Source organism: Vipera ursinii, assembly GCF_947247035.1.
Source record: "Vipera ursinii genome assembly, chromosome: 17".
Taxonomy (NCBI): Eukaryota; Metazoa; Chordata; class Lepidosauria; order Squamata; family Viperidae; genus Vipera; species Vipera ursinii.
In genome coordinates this window covers 1,475,154-1,485,653 of record NC_139530.1, presented here as the reverse complement: position 1 = coordinate 1,485,653, position 10,500 = coordinate 1,475,154, and the positions used below count along the sequence as shown (strand labels likewise).

The window sequence follows — 10,500 nt, the reverse complement described above, 5'->3', positions numbered from 1 at the left end:
TAAGTATGGGATGGTACCGGCTGTGGGAACCCCACCAGACGGCGAAGGACACGGAGAACAGGTAAGAACAGGTAAGTTGGGGGTGGAGGGTACAGGTGCTGGGAAGGAGGAGGGGGGACAGGCAGGCCAGGGGCTTGAGAGGCAGACTCAGCCCTCCAAACACCTGGCCTGCCTGCCCCCTCCCAATCTTCCCAGCACCTGCATTTCCCTCCCTCCTCTTGGCCCCCCCATCTTTGGCCCCAAGGGGTGCCCGAGGTAGGGAGGGGCAGGCCCTGGGTGCCCCCCCCAGGCCTGCCAGGGTGGATGGGGCATCTTCCCAGGGCTCCCCTCCTCTTCCCCTCCCTCCCTCCACCCCAGGAGGGCTGCTGGGGGCTAGGCGGAGGTGGGGAGAGCCCTGGAAGGAGGTTGGAGGCTGACGGGGTGGCTCCTTGCCAGGGCTCCTTGCCAACGCCCCTTCCTCTCCCCTTCCCAACTCCCCTGGTGCCACGGGTGCAGACACGGGCAAAGGAGGGAATGGGAGGCCCTGGGGTGAAGGGGGGGGCATCGGCAGGCACAAACTCCTCCCTTTAAATGTTGGGGAGAGCCTGCCCATTCCCCCCCCCCTCCCGGGCCTCCCTTTCCCTCCTGAGTCTTTGCCACCCACGGGGTCCCTGCCAGATGGCACCAAGGGAGCTGGGAAGGGAAGAGATGGGGTGTTCGGCAAGGAGACCCCCCCCCCAGCCTCCAACCTCCTTCCAGGGCTCTCCCCACCTCCGCCTAGCCCCCAGCAGCCCTCCTGGGGTGGAGGGAGGGAGGGGAAGAGGAGGGGAGCCCTGGGAAGATGCCCCATCCACCCTGGCAGGCCTGGGGGGGGCACCCAGGGCCTGCCCCTCCCTACCTCGGGCACCCCTTGAGGCCAAAGATGGGGAGGGGAACCAAGAGGAGGGAGGGAAATGGGGGGGAGGGTGGGTGGGGGGGAGGGTGGGTGGGGGGGGAGGGTGGGCGGGTGGGAGGGGAAAGAAAGAGGCGGGATGCTGCACTTTTCACAATTTTTATTAGAGGTCAAGAAAACAAGAAGTACACCCCCCCCTCTGGTTCCCCACCCTCCCACCCACACCCTCCCCCCTCCCCACCCACCCCCCACCCTCCCCCCTCCCCACCCACCCCCCCTCCCTCCCCCACCCCTTTGGCTTCAATCCTGGCCTAGAGGGGGCCTTGGGGGGGAGAGGAGATCTTGGGAGGAGGGGGGAAGTTCCCCCCCCCTCCCAGGACCTCCCCTCCCCCCAAGGCCCCCCCTAGGCCAGGATTGAAGCCAAAGGCATTGGTGGGAGCTGAGGGAGGCTCAGGAGGGGGGGGGGGCGCAGAGAGAGCAGCTTGCCAATGTCTTTGGCTTGAAGTGGGCAAAATGCCCCCCCCCCAGAGCCAAGGACCTTGGCAGCCGCCCTGCCCCGGCCTCTCAGCCTCCCCCAGCTCCCACCAAGACCCTCGACTTCAACCGTGGCGCAAGAGGAGCTGGCGAGAGAGGCCCTGGGATGCCTGAGGCTGCCCCACGGGGCTTGGATGCCCCAGACCTCCCCAGGGCCTCCTCGCCAGCCCCCCTTGGACCAGGGCTGGCCCCTGACCCTTTTTCCACCCCCCTCCAGCCTTCCAGGGCAGGACCCACCATGCACAGAGCTTGCGCCCTCTGTGCAGCCCTTGCTACAAGTAGGCATGCACAAGTGTATTATTGAAATTAAGTGCCGAGGTCTTGGAGCCAAGAAGCCCCTGTTTTGGACACATTGTGCATGTCTACTTAGAAGAAGGGAGGAACTGCAGACTTACCTCAAGACACACCTGTTTTCTGGCTCACCTGTCTAGTTGCTGGGGAGATTGGGGCGGGGTTGAGGTTCTACAACAACTTTTCTCAACTTTGACAAGTTTTAAGTTGGGTAGACTTTCAACTAAGGCTGAAGTCCACCCATCCTTAAGCCTGCCAAGGCTGAGACCTACCGGAGACCCCCAAGGCTTCAGGGCTGAGGTGCACCCATTTCTGGGGGGTGGGTGGGAATGGCTTAAAGAACTTCAATTCCTGTACATTTGTAGCTGTGGGGATTTGCAATCTCACAGCTCAAAGGAACCCAAGTTCTGCGCATCCCAAATAAGTGGACCTCAGCCCCAAAACGTCTAAGTGTGGAGAATGACACACCCCAACATGGATGATCTTATTTCCCAGAATTATCCAGCTACGTTGCCAAGCATTCTGGGGGCCAAAGCTCTATTAGAAATTCTATGTTGGACTTTAAAATTCCCAGAATACAGACATAAACTGGAGAAGTCTGGGTTCCACCCGTTTACCTTCCATCTGTTTGCCCTCCCATCTGGATGGGAAGTTAACTTCATTCCCCGTAACTCTACACCCCAAGGTTGCAGAGTTCTGGGAATTGAAGGTTTCCCATTCAGATGTCGCGTTTCCTTGGTGTAAGAATTTTTAGCAGAATCCTGTGGAAGCCCACCTAGAAGACCTGGGACTTCTACCTCCAAGATTGAACTTCAATTCCCAGAATTCTCCAGTCTGCGTGCTGGAAAACACCAGAGATTGAATGGCACCCATCTGGTATTGTAGGAACTAGGGTATCCTATGCCCTCTGTGATGGAAGACTCCCAAGTCCCAGAATTCAGAAGAATTGGAGACCCATCGTCCACAGGACATTGACCTGTCTCCTGGATTGGTGGAGTGCAAGCTCCAGAATTCCTAACAGAATTAAGAGTTGGAGACTCACCACTTACCTTTCATGGGATTTGTCTCCGATTGGCAGACTCCCCAAGTCCTAGAATTCAGAACTGGGACGCCCCACCAAGAGACAGCATGGAGCCATCTCCAAGATTAGCTCAGTTTCCAGAATTCTCCAGTCCATGTGCTGGAGACTCCTGGAAATTAAGTCGCAGGAGCTAAATTAAATTAATTCCGGGAGTTAAAACTCATCCCTTTGAAATTTGCATCTTTCAATGGGCAAGCTTTAACTCCCAGTGTTTTAAAAGCTGCCGATTTCTGGGAACTGAGGTCCAGCCTTACAAGAGCCGTTTGGCTTTCTGAAAGCAAGAGTTCAGTTCTTGACCTAGCTGGTGGGTTTACATGACCCTGGAGATCAGAGTAAAGTCCATGTGCTGGAGACGGCTGGAAATTAAGTCGCAGCCATCTGGTGTCCTTGGGAATTGGGGGGCGGGTGGGTGGGAAGGGGACCTCAATCCTTAAAACTTATCTAGCCTAGGATTGCTAAGATTTCCGGGAGCTAAAACTCATCCCTTTGAAATTTGCATCTTTCAATGGGCAAGCTTTAACTCCCAAAGTGTTCTAAAAGCTGCCGATTTCTGGGAACTGAAGTCCAGCCTTCCAAGAGCCGTTTGGCTTTCCGAAAGCAAGAGTTCAGTTCTTGACATACCTGGTGGGTTTACATGACCGTGGAGATCAGGGTTTCTCCCCCTTAGCAAGATGTGTGGGTTTCAACACTCAAGAGTTCTGGAATTTGAAGTCCACGCATCTTCAAGTTAAGGTTAAAAAACCCTGATCCAAGTTCTTCTGACACCTCAACTTTGTCCTACAACCCGAATCTACACAATCCTACCAGACATCCGTAGTCTTTAACCAAGGCAAAAGCTAACAGCCGTTATGCCTTCACCCGCCCATCCAGTTTAAAAAGCTAGAGCAGCCGTGTTTTCAGATTTATGGGGACTTTGCATTTCAAGCACATCTCCGTAAACCACAAAACACGGTTCTTTAGCCAAGCTGAAGACATAAGACTCCTTCACCTAACTTGCAAATTACAGAGATATCCTGGCTAAGTTGGGGGAATCCCCTCCCGACCAATGCTATCCCCTTATCCTAGATCTGTTCTGTCAGGTGACCTCAAAAAACAAGTGTGTGGGTCTCAGTTCCCGGTGGGCACCACAGGTGGGGTGAAAAAAGGTCGCAATGCAGTGGGTCGCAATGCAGTGAAAGCTGCAGGGCAAAACGTTTCTCCATCGGGATGCAGCCGTTTTGCCCGCTGCAGTTTCAGTGCAAAGAGATCCAGGCCTTTGAAAGAAAACGACAACAGGCTGTTTTTACAAGCCGAGAACCAACGCAAACCTTCCCTTCCCATACAGAAATAAACATTGGGGGGAATTGGGGGTGGTGGTGGATTCAAAGCATGCACTGTGCTGTCCCGTCCAGCTCTTCCTGCTGGGTTTGGTCCAAAAAAGAGCCAAGTCTTTAAAAAAGAAAATGGTCTGTAAAAGTGTTCCGGCTGCAACTGCGGTGGGAAGTTGATCTTCATCTCTGCGTCTCCAGAAGAGGAAGGGGCAGCATTGAAGGCCGGCCTCTTTTTTCTTTTTTGAGATGGTTTTAAGGTTTTATTTTGAGATGGTTTTAAGAACCCACATTATTCGAAAGAGGCAGTTTTTGCAGCCATGGGGCACAGGCTTTTTAAGGCTCCCCTGCCGGCTGACCAATTTTCTGGCCTGTCCCTCGAGCGCACAAATTCGGCTTCAGGGCCAGCTGGAACAATGCAGCCCCTTCCCCACCCCTGCCCCCCCTACCCTCCAGTCTGTCCATCCATCAGTCTGCATTGGAAAAATCCAAGTCTTCCACCAGGTCCTCCTTGCGCCAGCTGTTGCAACTCTGCCCGAGGTTTCCTCCATTGAAGCGCGGCCTTCTCGTCTCCTGGAGAAGGAAAGAAAGACTTGGTGTCAATCCAACCTCATTGGGGACAAGGGGTGGGGGTGGCGGACAGAAAGGGCAGCTGTGTGCTAATTAATGTCCAGTGCTAATTAATGGATTGTCTGCAGAGCTCAGGAGGGGGCAGGACGGGAACGGCGAGATGGGCAGAATATAAGTTTTAATAATAAGTAGAGCAATAAATAAGCAAAGCAGATGGCTTTTTCTAAAGGAGATGGGAGGATCAAGGAGAAGAAAATCTTTATTCCCCCCTCCCCAATTTATTTGATGGGGGGCACAACCCTGTAAAGGGGGAGGCTTCCAAAACCCACATCCTAGAAATAAAGGGGAGGGGGAGAAGGGCCCCTCTCCAAATGAACAATGGCCCTTTAGTGACCTGAGGACTTCAACTCCCAGAATTCCTGAGCCTGCCTTGGAAGGAAGGAAGGAAAAGGGAGAAAGGAAGGAAAAAAAAGAATGAGCGAAATAGGGAGAGAAAGAAGGAGAGAGGTATGGGCGACTTCCTTCCAGTGTTCCACCATTTTCAGTGACAATGTGATAAAGTCTAATTGGCATCAGGGCGCTAATTATCAGCAGTCAGGCCATTCCTGATGTTCGGTTATATTGAAAATAAATCAATTACCTCTCATTTTTCAGGCAACACGTGATGGTTCTTCTCTTCATCCGAATCATCAAAATTAAGCAAAGTCTTCCCATTTTCTCCCAGAAACTTGTACAATTCGGGATCTCCTTCCTTTAGTCGAGAGAGCTGATCTTTACGCTCAGATCCATGACCTTTATTTTCCTGCACAACAGAGAAGAGTTTAACGAATTTAAGTTTATATATCTACATATCCAGCCAGGAAGTATTTTTTTAAAAAATGCTAATAAACCCTACAGATTTCAAAAGCGCTATATCGTGGCATCTGCTCAGAGGAGAAACATTACGGGTTTTGTTTCCTAGAAAGGACGAACAGAAGTCCTAATGGGCAGCTAGATAGATTTCATAAATGCAAGAAAATCAATTAACGGCAAAAGCCCTTCAAGAGACATCCTGGATTATTTTAGAATTTATAACTTTATGTATTCATAAATTATTTCTAATAATTTATTATGAGGAGGCCTTGTTACCCACTTGCTTCTCCTGAATTCTGAATCCCATTTAACTGCCAAAGCCACTGGGCTGACTAAACAAATAAAAATAAATGAAATAACTCAAGAGAGATTCGCACCCAGGACTCTCCAACATCTGGTCAAACTGAATTCACCAAAAACGTTTCAAAATTCTCAGGTCCACAAATCACAACAACGGGTTTTTAAAAATCTAATTTCTGCATTTTTAACCCAGGGGCTTTCAAAACTGAGCAGGAAAAGGGGACAATATAGAAAATGGCCCTTTAGCCTTCCATTTTATCCAGTGGAACCAGGTGTCAGGTCTCTGCGGCTAAAAATGACATGAAAATGGAGGGGAATCTTTCCGGTTTACCTGGAATTGTTCCCCAATGTTCCAAGTCTGCCGGCCTCCATTTTATATTTAAAAAATTCTATTTTTAAGAAATTACAATTCATTTGCCTGGCAAGCTGCTGCAAAGGTAACCTGCTCCCAACCGAGCTCCACCTGTGGCCGTCAATCAAACTATCCAGGTGTCGCTCACTCCCTAACTGTCCCTCCCAATTCAGCAGGTTAGGTAGGATGAGATAAGTTAGGTTGGTCTTCAAACTTGGCCCTTTTGACTTGTAGACTTCAACTCCCAGAATTCCTCAGCCAGCGTGCCTGGCTGAGGAATTCTGGGAGTTGAAGTCCACAAGCCAAGCTCGAAGACCCCCAGCTACGTTTAATAACCTGGGTTGGATTAATTAACGGGCAAAGGAAGACCGTTCGCTCGCGGGGCGTCCCCAGAGTCTGCCGCGCGTTCGTTCACACGAGCAGGCGATGCACGCGTTGGGTCGGACACCTAAGCTTCCCACCCGGGGGACACGGCACCCGTTCCTGCCCCCAACGAAGGCAATGCCAGGCGTTGCAACACAACGCAACGTGTTTTTCCCCCCCTAGGTTTGCAAGAAGAGTCGGGGCAGAATGCGTGTAAACCCGAGGAGGAAACTCACCCAATTCCCCATTCTCACGAGTTTGCGGGGCTGCCCAATCCCGGAAGGGCTCCTACCCGCCCCCCGCTTCTTGCAAGGACGCCCCACTCGGCCCGGGACTCACCCGCTGCCCTCGGCCGGCCGGGCTTGCAGGCGCCGCGGAGCTTCGGGGGCGGCGGTGGGAGCCACGCTGGCCCAGCTTCCCTGCGCAGCTTCCGGGTAGCGAGGGAGGGGGCGTGGCCGGGCCGGATTGGCTGTGAGCTTCCCCGCCGTGATTGGAGGCGTCGCTCTCCGGCTGGAGCGCGAGGGCGGGACTCACAGAATAACGGAGCTGGAAGGGGCCTGGCGAGGTCGTCTAGTCCAACCCCCTGGCCAAGCAGGAAACCTCTCTCGTTTCAGACGAGTCCTCGTGCCCGTCCGCTCACCCCGGGGCGCGGCACGAAAAGGATGCGCCGCCGTGGTTATTTTACCCATTACAGCCTGAAACGCACTACAAAGACCATCTATATTGCACGGGACGTGAAAAGAGTGCCCTCCTCTGGTTATTTTCGGCATAGTGGCCTGAAAGGGACTACAAAGACCATCTATAGCCCAGGGCAGAAAAAGAGGGCCCTCCTGTGGTTATTTTGGGCACAGTGGGCCGAAAGGGACTACAAAGACCATCTATAGCCCAGGGCAGAAAAAGAGTGCCCTCTTTGTAGTCCCTTTCATCTACTGTGCACAAAATAACCACAGGAGGGCACTCTCTTCGTGCCCTGGGCTATACATGGTCTTTGTAGTCACTTTCAGGTCACTATGCCAAAATAACCACAGGAGGGCACTCTTCATGCCCTGGGCTATACATGGTCTTTGTAGTCACTTCCAGGCCACTATGCCCCAAATAACCACAGGAGGGCACTCTTTGGATGCCCTTTATTACATATGGTCTTTGTAGTCCCTACAGGTTGCTATGCCCAAAATAACCACAGGTGGGCACTGTTTTCATGCCCTGGGCTATACATGGTCTTTGTAGTCACTTCCATGCCACTATGCCCAAAATAACCACAGGAGGGCACTTTTTGGATGCCCTTTGTTATATATGGTCTTTGTAGTCCCATGCAGGTCGCTACACCCAAAATAACCACAGGAGGGCACTCTTTTCATGCCCTGGGCTATATATGGTCGTAGAAGCCCTTTTGTAGCTGCTACGCCCAAGATAACCACAGGAGGACGCTCTTTGGATGCCTTTTGTTACATATGGTCTTTGTAGTCCCCTACAGGTCTCTATGCCCAAAATCACCACAGGTGGGCCCTCTTTTTATGCCCTGTGCAATATATGGTCTTTGAAGTCCCTTTCAGGACTCTACACCCCAAATAACCACAGGAGGGCACTCTTTTAATACCCTGTGCTATACATGGTCTTTGTAGTCACTTTCTGACCGCTACACCCAAAATAAACACAGGAGGGCACTCATTCCATGCCCTGTGCTATCTATGGTCTTTGTACTCCCTTTCAGTGCACTGTGCCCAAAATAAACACAGGAGGGCACTCATTCCATGCCCTGTGCTATAGATGGTCTTTGTAGTCCCTTTCAGGCCACTATGCCCAAAATAACCAGAGGTGGGCACTCTTTTCATGTGCTCTACTATATAGATGGTCTTTGTAGTGCGTTTCAAGCTGTTATGTGTAAAATAACCACAGGGGTGCATCCTTTTCATGCCCTGTGCTATAGATGGTCTTTGTAGTCCCTTTCAGGCCACTGTGCCCAAAATAACCTCGGTGTCCCGATCCTAGGCAAAACTCCTAGGCCTTTTTAATGACGTTTTAAGATTATTATTCTTTATTAATAGAACCTTATTAATATTAGGCCACCTTATTCTGCGCCTGTGTCGCAGCGAAAGGGCCACCTATTAATATTAATAAGGCGCTAATAATAAAGGTAGAGAATAAGAACCTTAAAATGCCATTAAAAAGGATTATTTCTCTCGGCGGCAGCAATTCCCGCTTTGACCACAGGATGGCAGTTTTCCGTGCCATAGCATTAACACTGGGGCCTTTTCGACGGCCTCAATGCCGCTATCGCTAAGGGACCGAAAACAGTGCCCTCCTGTGGTCCAAGCCGGCGTAGCAACCAACCAAAGAAAAACCTTTAAAATGGCGTTTTAAGATTATTCTTCTTTATTAATAAAAGCTTATTAAATATTAGGGCATCTTATCCCGCGCCTGTGTCGCCACCCGTCGCCCTATTGATATTAATAAGGCGCTAATAATAAAGATAAAGAATAATAGCTTTAAAATGCGGCGGCCGCAATATTCTGTTTGGCCACAGGATGGCACGTTTCCCCGTCCCATAGCGTTAACATGGGGACCATAGTAGGCCTTTTGCCTAGATAGGGACACCGAGAAGCGAAGCGACAAAGCGCAGAGCGTCCACATTAACAGAGACCTTCTCGATATGGCGGACTTCCTGTCCGTACAAATTGGCCATCCCCCGGTTTATTTCTAATCGACCCACCTATTATGGCCGACTTCCTGTCCGTTTTTCTTAGTCTTCCGTGCCAACTTCCTTTCTCAGCGACCTTCTCGCCATGGCCAATTTCCTGTTAGTCAACTAACAGCCGTCCGCCAGTCCCTTTGACAAGGACCTTCCCAGTATGGCCGTCATCAACTTCCTGTCCATTGGCAGCACCGTTCTCTGCTTTTTCCAGGCCTGTTTTCTGCTCTATGGTGCCGTGGCGCGCGTCTACCGGGCAAGGCCGCAAGATGCCCATTCCAGGTGCGGATCCCCCGCTAACGAGGTAATAGACAAACCCGGCATTTTTCTAGAATGACTCGGCTACCGGTAGAGGCTTTGTCTGCTCTTTCTCGCTTCGCTTCTCGGTGTCCCGATCTAGGCAAAAGGCCTACTATGGTCCCCATGTTAACGCTATGGGACGGGGAAACGTGCCATCCTGTGGCCAAACAGAATATTGCAGTCGCCGCATTTTAAGGTTATTATTCTCTATCTTTATTATTAGCGCCTTATTAATATTAATAGGGCGGCGGGTGGGTCACAGGCGCAGAATAAAATGCCCTAATATTAATAAGCTTTTATTAATAAAGAAGAATAATCTTAAAACGCCATTTAAAAGGTTTTTCTTTGGTTGGTTGCTACGCCGGCTTGGACCACAGGAGGGCACTGTTTTCGGTCCCTTAGCGATAGCGGCATTGAGGCCGTCGAAAAGGCCCCAATGTTAATGCTATGGCACGGAAAACTGCCATCCTGTGGTCAAAGCCGGAATTGCTGCCGCCGAGAGAAATAATCCTTTTTAATGGCATTTTAAGGTTCTTATTCTCTACCTTTATTATTAGCGCCTTATTAATATTAATAGGTGGCCCTTTCGCTGCGACACAGGCGCAGAATAAGGTGGCCTAATATTAATAAGGTTCTATTAATAAAGAATAATAATCTTAAAACGTCATTAAAAAGGCCTAGGAGTTTTGCCTAGGATCGGGACACCGAGGTTATTTTGGGCACAGTGGCCTGAAAGGGACTACAAAGACCATCTATAGCACAGGGCATGAAAAGGATGCACCCCTGTGGTTATTTTACACATAACAGCTTGAAACGCACTACAAAGACCATCTATATAGTAGAGCACATGAAAAGAGTGCCCACCTCTGGTTATTTTGGGCATAGTGGCCTGAAAGGGACTACAAAGACCATCTATAGCACAGGGCATGGAATGAGTGCCCTCCTGTGTTTATTTTGGGCACAGTGCACTGAAAGGGAGTACAAAGACCA

At 50.9% G+C, this 10,500-nt stretch overlaps 1 long non-coding RNA gene across 1 annotated transcript; it reads right to left on the bottom strand.

Moving 5' to 3' along the window:
* Positions 1-1,310: 1,310 nt before the first annotated feature.
* LOC310647891 lies at positions 1,311-7,043 on the bottom strand. Its single transcript, XR_014493974.1, has 3 exons — positions 6,861-7,043; positions 5,295-5,456; positions 1,311-4,657 (listed from the first exon to the last, which is right to left on the bottom strand). It is a non-coding gene; the product is annotated as an uncharacterized lncRNA (long non-coding RNA).
* Positions 7,044-10,500: the final 3,457 nt, after the last annotated feature.